The following is a 9,852-nucleotide window of genomic DNA, read 5'->3' as shown; positions in this document are numbered from 1 at the left end:
CTTTTCCCTCTCCCTCTGCCCCTCTCTCCTACCCCCTGCTAGGGTGTGTGTGCTCACTCGCACGCTCTCTCTCTCTCCCCCCAAAATAGATAAATAAATTAATTAATTAATTAATTAACTAAATAAAATCCTTTAAAAAATGAAGATAGATTGGTTGAAATTTTACTTTGCTTTAAAACAACATTCCAGAGATCTAAGAAACTCAAAAAACTCCAAAAAGGTTGGATGCAAAGAAAACTATACCAAGGCACATCGTAATAAAACTTCTGAAAATGGAAGAGACAATTTTTAAAGAGATAAAGATATTATATAGAGGAATGATGATAAGAATGACTGCCAACTTCTTACCAGAAATAATAGAGGTCTCAGAATAATGAAAAGATGTAGTTCAAGTGATAGAAGGAAAGACAATGTCCAATTTAGAATCCATATACTGCAAGGCTATCCTTCAAAGATGAATGCAAAATTAAGAAACTTACAGAAAAACTAAAGTCTAGAGAACTCATTACCAGCAGAATCCCACTATAAGAATTATTAAAGGAGGAGTGCCTGGGTGGCTCAGTCGTTAACCATCTGCCTTCGGCTCAGGTCATGATCCTGGGGTCCTGGAATCGAGCCCCACATCAGACTCCCTGCTCATGGGACGCTTGCTTCTCCCTCTTCCACTCCTCCTGCTTGTGTTCCCTCTCTCACTGTCTCTCTCTGTCAAATAAGAAAGTCAAAAAAAAAAAAAAAAAAAAAGAATTACTAAAGGAAATTCTACAGGCTGTAAAGGAAAGGGACCTGATGGAATTCAGACCCATAAGAAATAATATAGAGGGCCAGAAATAGTAAGTATGTGGGTAAATGTAAACAATATTTTCCCTTTTTTCCCTTAGATTTTTATAAAGACAATAGGCTTGTTAAAGCCAAATAATAATAATAATGTATTATGGGGTATATAACAAGTAGCTAGAAAACATATGTCAACAATAGCACAAAAAAAACAGGAAAAAGTAAAAATAGTGTACTGCTACAAATTCTTATGTATGAAATAGTAGAATTTTAATTCAATAATTCATAAAGAATACATAACATCTAATAAAAGAGATTCAGAATACAAGAAAAAAAAGTAACAGAAATCAAATGAAAAAAGAGGCAAATCCACAATTATAACTGAGATTTTAACGTGCTTCTCTCAGTAATTAGTTGAAGTAGTTATAGAAACTTTGAGCTACACCAACAACCAACTTGCTCCAGTTGATATTATAGAACACCACACCAATTACTGAATTCTTTGCAAGAGCACATGGAATTTCCAAGACAGGTTATATGTTGATTCATAAAACAAATATTAATTCATTTAAAAGGATTAAAGTCATATAGAGTACATTCTCTGCCCATGATAGAATGAAATTAGAAAGCCAATATCAAAGACATGTCTAGAAAATTCCATAAATATTTAGAAATTCACTACATCCTCTAAATGATTCTCAAAGAAGCAATTACAAGAGAAAGTCAGAGGACATTACCAAATTTGAAAAACCCATGATTCTCCCTTCTTTGTGGGGAAAAACCCAGTTCTTCCCTAGTGGGTGTCTTCCTTTCTTTTACACAGAACACTCACAACACTTCACTTCTGACCCTTCTTCACCAAATGTGGGGGGAACCATCCCAACCAGTTCTCCATGATGTCAGCTGAGTGCCCTGCAATTCAAGTCAACTCTGACACTACCTACCCAGGGATAGCATCAGATCCCACAGTTTAAGATTGCTCCCACCCCACTTTAGATGCCCATCACAAGTAGTAGGTTCCCAGGTTACCCACAACTTCTGTTGATCAGAGGTTCCTAAGACCGCCTCAGCTTTGATTAATTTGCTAGAGCAGCTCACAGAACTCTGAGAAACAATTACTTACATTTACCAGTTTATTAAGGGATGTGATAAAGGATACAGATGAACAGCTAGATGAAGATACACATAGGGCAAAGTCCGGGAGGGTCCCAAGCTTAGGAGCTTCTGTCCCCGTAGAGTTGAGGTACATCAGTGTGAATGTGTTTACCAGCCTGGAGATTCACTGAACCCTGTTTTATTGGGATCAAAATAGAACATAGACATGATCAAATATTAATTCCATTTCCAGCCCTCCTCTCTAGAGGATGGGGGTGGGGCTGAAAATCCTAAGCTTCTAATCATGGTTTGGTCGTTTGGAGGCCAGCCCCGATTCAGGAACTGTCCAGGAGTCTACCTGGAATTATCTCAATGGAACAAAAAGTACTCCTGGTGCTTTTACCATTTAGATAATTAAAAGAGTTTTAGGAGCTCCATTCCAGGAACCAAGGGCAGAGACATATATGCCATACACATGTGCCAGAGGCAAGCACAAAGGAAGCCTGCCCTGTCTAAACATACTGATATGTGAGCTGACCACTTCCCCGATTGTTAGAAATGGGCATTTATCTTTCACTTTCGCTGGCCAGCATGCAACCTCTTCTATATATTAGGAGTTCTCCACTTGATGAACAGCCCACTTCTCACCACAGAAGCTAAAAATGTCAGATACTCACCTCATCTTTCACTTTGGCTGGCCAGCATGCAAACTCTTCTATATTTTAGCAGTTCCCCACTTGATGAACAGCCCACTTAGCACAGAAGCTAAAAATGTCAGATACTCACCTCATCCTTGAGGTTAGGGTGCAATATGAGTAAGGCTCCACCAAACAGATGCATAAGCCCACACTTGAATCAGAATCTAATGGTAACTCAATGAAGTTTCATGAGGCAGAAGCAGAGGCTGAACGTTTCTGTGTGGTTTCCAGAAAGAGCAGCGTCACTGGTTCTAGAGTAGAACCTGACTTCTAGTGTAGGAGCACCTGTAGTGGCAGTGGTTACATTGCCACCAGAATGTGTGGATAGATTTTGAAGTTCCTGAATTTGAAAGCTCCAAGTCTCCATCACAATTCTAACTACCCAAAATCCTTTTAATAAATTGCTTTTTTCTTACTCAATTAGTCTGAATTTTTTTCTTTAAATTTTTTTATTTATCCCTCAATTAGTCTGAATTTTTTTTTAATTTTTTTATTTATCCCTCCCTTTTATTGTTATGTTAATCACCATACATTACATCATTAGTTTGTGATGTAGTGTTCCATGATTCATTGTTTGTGCATAACACCCAGTGCTCCATGCAGTATGTTAGTGCTCCTAACACAATGAATCATGGAACACTACATCACAAACTAATGATGTTGTGTCGGGGTTGAAGACTTGTCACAAAAGATCTTGGACACACTACCTTCAGAGGAAGAAATGAACCTCTGTCATCTTTGTATGATCGTGATGATGATGAATCATAAACGATGGGGTTGTTAAAGATCTTAAAGACCCCTTAGTAAATCCCATTGCTTGATTGATAAACTAAAGCACCAAAATGTGAGTGACTTGGTCATGGTGTATGGCTAGAAAATGGCGAGAGAATGACTGGAACACACACTGAACGTGATGGGGCTAATATTTTGGGGAAACATTAATGTGCTTTTCTCCTTTGCCTGAGTATGTTAATGCTCCCTACTTCCCTGGCCTGACCCAAGCGTGTGTGTGTGTGTGTGTGTGTGTGTGTGTGTGTGTGTGTGTGTGTGTGTGTATGCGCGTGCACGCGCATACACAAGGTAGTAGTGAAGAGGGATGGGGTGGGGGTAAGGGTGGCGTGGGGGTGAAGATGAGGAGGGAGAGTATAATTCGTTTCAGAAGGTTTGCAAAGAGAACAAAAGAATTTATATTCGGATTCTGACATTCAAAACAGATTACGCAGCAAGACAATAGCTATGAAAGAGAGTACTTCTACTTTCCTTTATCCACTCCAACCTCACTCCTTTCTGGCCCTTCACAGTAGCATAAAAAAATCAAGTAAAGGGGCACCTGGGGGGCTCAGGTGGTTAAGCGTCTGTCTTTGACTCGGGTGGTGATCTCAGGGTCCTGGGATCGAGCCCCACGACGGGCTCGCTGCTCAGCGAGGAGTCGGCTTCTCCTTCTCCCTCTGCCACTCCCCCTGCTTGTGCTCTCTCACTTGGTCTGTCAGAAAGATATCTAGATAGATAGATAGATGATAGAATAATCAACTATGAAAATTTGGAGTCACATAAATTCTCTTACAGTTTAGAAAACAGCTCTTCTGCTTATGGCAGGCTTGGAGGTCTATGGGACAATGGGGATATGTTAGGACGAATTAAAGAAAATCTCACCCCCCTTTAGCTTGAGGGGATTGTAGAAAGAAGGAGAGTGAGAAAAAGAGCAAGTGGGGCAGAGGTGAGGATCGAATAGGGGTGCACAGACCCCAGAGGCAGAAGAAGGTCGTGTATCACGTCCCCTTGCTTTCCTTCGCGCGGCCTTATTTCAGGCTCTGCTTGGGCCGTGGGGCAGGGGTGCAGGGAGAACAGCTGCAGTCTCAGTTAATCTGAGTGGGGACCCAGGAGGCCACGCTTTCAACAGGCTTCCTGGTGATTTTAATAGGTATTGGCTTGAAAACCACTGAGATCAAAGTGAGATGAACATGCAGATTCCCCCACCCTGCTTCTCAGCTTGAAGCCCTCATGAGAATAAAGAGGTTAATTATGGACAAAATAAAGAAATTAATATTGCTCAGAACATTTGGGGCGTGGGTTCATTTGTCACACATAACATGTGAGTGAAAGTACTCTATAGATTGTAAAGAGCTCTCCTCTGGAAATTTCCATTCCTGTAGCCAAGTTGCAGCCCAGAGTAGAAAAGGAGTTCTCTGGTTAGGACTCCAGGAACCTGGGAAATGAAAATAGATTCAGGTTTTAGCTAAATGCCCATAGCACAGCTGAATGTTCTTCCTCGAATCAAATTAAGTAATTTCTTTTCCCTAAATCAAAGTGAGATGAGCCAAACAAAAGTACTTTCTTAAGTAGTCGATCACTAGTTGCAAATTCCGGAGGGCTTTGCTCCTAGAGTTGGAGGGGGCAGGTGGAATGGTAGTGGTTGTGGCCAGGGCTCCGGAGTCAGAATGAGTGAGGTCAGAACGCTGGATCTGCCCTTACTAACTGTGTGACTTTGGAAAATTTGCAAAATTCCTCGCAGCCTGTGTTCTCATGAGTAAAGTGGGCCTGATTATACAGCCTCCTGCCATAGGGTGTTGTTGAGGGCAGACAATCCACAGTACATGCTTCTGCAGAGCTGTTATGAGTCCCTTTATCTAAGAATTCTGTTGAAATTTTTTTTAAGATTTTATTTATTTATTAGAGAGAGAGCACAAGCAGGGGAGAGGGAGAAGCAGGTTCCCCGCAGAGTAGGGAGCCTGATGTGGGGCTCAATTCCAGGACCCCGGGATCATGACCTGAGCTGAAGGTGGATGCTTAACCGACTGAGCCACCCAGGAGCCACTCATTTGAAATTCTTCAGAGAGACCTAGGTCCTCTGGTAGACCTACTGAATAAGAATACCCAGAGGTAGACTTTAAACAGCTACACAGGATGTCCCTGTGCACATGGAAGGATTATTCCAGAGTACCAGTACTCAGATTTTAGTGCACATCAGCATCACCTGGAGGGCTTGTGGGGGCCTAGCCCCAGAGTTTGCAATTCCGGAGGTCCAGGGTGGGGGCCCGGGAATGTGCACTTCTAACAATCTCCCAGGAGATGCTGATCCTGCTGGTGACCATGCTTCCAGAACTGCCCCAGGGTGGGGGCAGCCACCTAGGCCATCAGCACAAATCTGGCCCACTTCTTGTTTTTGTGAAGGCAGTTTCATTAGAGCACAGTCCCCCTGTGTATGTAGCAACTGCGGTTGCTTTTGCCCTGCATTGGTGATGTCGAGTCGTTGTAACCGAGATCGCAAAGATTAGAGTATTTACTATCCAGTCCTTTCCAGAAAATATTTACCAGCCTTTGTTCCAGAGTAAGAGTTCAGGTACTTTGGGGCACCATCTTAGCCTTGGAACACACCCATCGTTGGATTAAGTAATTCAGGGCTTGATAAAGGGTGGGGTTCAATCAGGAACGTGTGTTTCCAGTACTTGTGTTTCCAGTGTTGTGTTTCTTCAAATCTTGCTCTTGTTCTATTTGTAAACTTACACATTCCTACAGTGAGTAGTTACGAGCTGGCACTGAAATTTTAATAAAAAATTCTATAAAAGGTAAATATTGATGATATTGTCTACTTGATTTTATTAGTCTTTGTTGTCATGTCTAATATATTAGCTTAGCCACCTTTTATGATGCCAACAATTTACTTCAAAGGCCTTCATCACAAATGAATGCTTGCACATAAGAGTCACCTGAGGAAACTTTAAAAACATACCAATATCTGGGTCCTACCACCAGAACTTCTGATTTAAAAGTTATGGGGTGGGACTCAGTCTTTGATGTTTTTAAAAGCTTCCAGATGATTCCAATAAGCAGCCAGCATTGAGAACAATGAACACAGTGTGATTTTTCAAATGTACTAGTTAAGGGGCACCTGGGTGGCTCAGTAGCTTGAGCGTCAGACTCATGATTTCAGCTCAGGTTGTGATCTCATGGGTGGAGAGATGGACCCCTGCACCCCCACCCCATGCCCGGCTCTGTGCTAGGCAGGGAGTCTGCTTGAGAGTCTCTCCCTCTGCCCCTCCCCCTACTTGTGTGCATGCCCTCTCTCTTTTTCTAAAATAAATAAACACAACTTTTAGAAAAAAACAAAAAATAAAATGTACTAGTTTAAGTTATCCCCTAGGTCCTGAACTCTATGAATTGACACCCACAGGTGGTCTCTGTCATTCTCATTAGAGAGCTGGCCCTCCGAGCTACCATACTTCTTATTGTTCATGCCACACCCACACCATAAACTCTGCTAATTGGCAAAATGAAAGTCAGAAATTGGTTTTCATTGGGAGAAGTAGTGATTTGTTAATAATGAATATTAGACATGGTATCTATTAAAATTATTGATATTTAAGGTTTCCTAACCTGTTCAATGTCCAGCTGTGAATTAAGAGGGTTCTGACTGCCTGGTGCCAAGAGAAGAGTCAATGAAATACAGTCACTCCTGCCTTCAATGAACCTTTTGTGTCAGGTGATAGTCTGAGCATCTAAAATTTTTTAGAGGTCAGTTTTTCTCAGCTCTGGCTGCACGTTGGAATCATCTGGGGAGATTAAAAACCCTCTCATGCCCAGGGTACACCCCAGATCACTTACCTCAGAATCTCTGGGGTGGGGCCCAGGAATCAGTATTTTCTAAATCTCCTGAGGTGATTTCAATGGGCAGAAAAGGCTGAGAACTGCTCATGTCAAGACAATAAACAACTGGGACTTCATAAAGTTGCAGGGCAGGTGATCTGGTTGTTTCAGTTTGCTAATAAGTGTTTGTTTACTGATAGCTCCATGTGTGGGAGAAATTAGTCTGAGCCTTACTTTCATTATAATGTGATATGAGGTTTCTAGGAGAGTAGCTAACCTGCACACAACTCATGTACAGCATAGGAAACCACCAACAAAATGAAAAGGCAACATATGGAGTGAGAGAAAATATTTGCAAATCATAGACCTAATAAGTGGTTAATATCCCAGATATATAAAGAACTCATACAACTCAATAGAAAAAAACCAGTCCGATCAAAAACTGAGCAGAGGATCCGAATGGACATTTTTCCAAAGAAGACATACAGATGATCAACAGGTACCTGAAAATGTGCTAATCACTCATCATCAGGGAAATGCAAATCAAAAGTACAATGAGATATCACCTCACATCTGTCCGAATGGCTGGTATCAAAAAGACAAGAGACAGCAAGTGTCACCAAGGCTGAGTAGAAAAGGGAACATCTGTGCACTGCTGGTGGGAATGTAAATTGGTGGAGCCACTGTGGAAACAGTGTGGAAGTTCCTCAAAAAATTAAAAATAGGACTACTATATGACCCATCAATCTCACTTCTGGGCATTTATCTAAAGGAAATAAAATCACTATCTTGAAAGAAACACTTAATCCCATGTTCACTGCAGCATTATTTATAATAGCCAAGATACTGAAACAACCTAAGGGTCCATTAATGGATAAATGGATAAAGAAAAGATGGTATATATACACAATGAAATATTATTCACCTATAAAAAAAAGAAGGAAAACCTGCCATTTGTGACAACACAGATGGACCTGGAAGGTATTATGCTAAGAGAAATGTCAGAGGAAGACAAATACTATATGATCTCACTCATATGTGCAATCTAAAGAACAAGGCAAAACAAACAAAAAACAAGAAAAACCTGAACTCACAGACAAAGGTTACAGATTGGTGGTTGTGGTTGCCAGAGGGAGGGGTGGGTAAAATGGGTGAAGGCGGTCAAAAGATAAAAACTTTCTGTTATAAGTAAGTCCAGGGGATGCAATGTATAGCATGGTGACTATGGTTAGTCGTACTGTACTATATATTTGAAAGTTGCTAAGAGAGTCACTCATAAAAGTTCTCATCACACACAAAAAAATTCTGTACCTATGTGTGGTGATGAACTGTAACTAGACTTCTTATGGTGATTATTTCATAAAATATACAAATAATAATATGAATATATGCAAATATATCAACTTATGCTGTACACCTGAAACTAATACAAAATTATGTGTCAGTTATATCTCAATTAAAAAAAAAAGAGTCTGAGGGCCCCTGGGTGGCTCAGTCAGTTAATCATCTGCCTTGGGCTCAGGTCATGATCCCAAGGTCCTGGGATCGAGCCCCACATCCAGCTCCCTGTTCAGCAGGGAGTCTGCTTCTCCCTCTGATCCTCCCCCCTCTCGTGCTGTCTCTCTCTCTCTGAAATAAATAAATAAAATCTTAAAAAAAAAGAGTCTGATATGGTAGATGAAGAAACAGGTGGGCTTAGAAAAGGTTACACAGTACCAAGAGAGGGAATGGAAACCTAGTCTGTCTCAAGGGACCACAGGATTCTACCCACTAGTATCTGCCACGTCCGTGGGCTCTCAAGAACTGAGAGGCAAAGTTGAGATCCTGCCTGTATGCTCCCCACCTCCTTGTTTTCTGAATGTACTGGGAGAGCCCCTAGGAACAAGTCTGTTTCAACATCCTTCATTTTATAAGAGCAGAAGCACAACCAGAGAGGTAACCTACCTTCTTAAAATGACCTAGAAAGTCAATATTAGAGATAGCCACAGGACTCAATGAAGTGTCTCAAAACTGAATTCAGGCAAAGGGGGATGAAAACAGTTTTTATTTATTTATTTATTTATTTATTTATTTGAGAGAGAGAGCACATAAGCAGGGGGAGTGGCAGAGGGAGAGGGAGAAGCAGACTCCCGGCTGAGCAGGGAGCCTGACGCGGGGCTTGATCCCAGACTCCTGGGATCATGACTTGATCTAAAAGCAGACGCTTAACCAACTGAGCCACCCAGGTGCCCCTGAAGAAAGTTTTTAAAGCAAAGTAAGCATTGTATAACTTGATCGTGGTGGTGGTTACACCTTGTATACAATTATCAAGGTATACCATACCTTTGAAATTGATGAATTTTAACATATGTAAACAATAACCTAGATAAAGATGGAAAAGCAAATGTATGTACTCAGTTGGGGTTGGGGTGCCAGGGACCATGATGAATGCTCTACATTTCTTACCTCATTAATCTTTGGGCATGAATATAGCTTGTCTAAACCACTCAGGTACATTTCCTTGGTCTTTCTGACATTTTCTGGAATTCCATATCGCACTGTCAATAAAATCTCACTTAGGACTAAATAGGCACTTAATTTTTACGTTGGCCAGCAGGCCCTGCTCCATCCTCTTGTCCACTCCAGTCTCCATGTCTGTAGCTAGAAAGGTTAGAGGCTGTATCTGCCAAGCACCCCCAGGAAGCCAGGCATGAGTAATTCA

The sequence above is a fragment of the Zalophus californianus genome, chromosome 1 (assembly GCF_009762305.2).
Source record: "Zalophus californianus isolate mZalCal1 chromosome 1, mZalCal1.pri.v2, whole genome shotgun sequence".
Classification (NCBI taxonomy): Eukaryota; Metazoa; Chordata; class Mammalia; order Carnivora; family Otariidae; genus Zalophus; species Zalophus californianus.
This window is presented reverse-complemented; position numbering follows the sequence as displayed.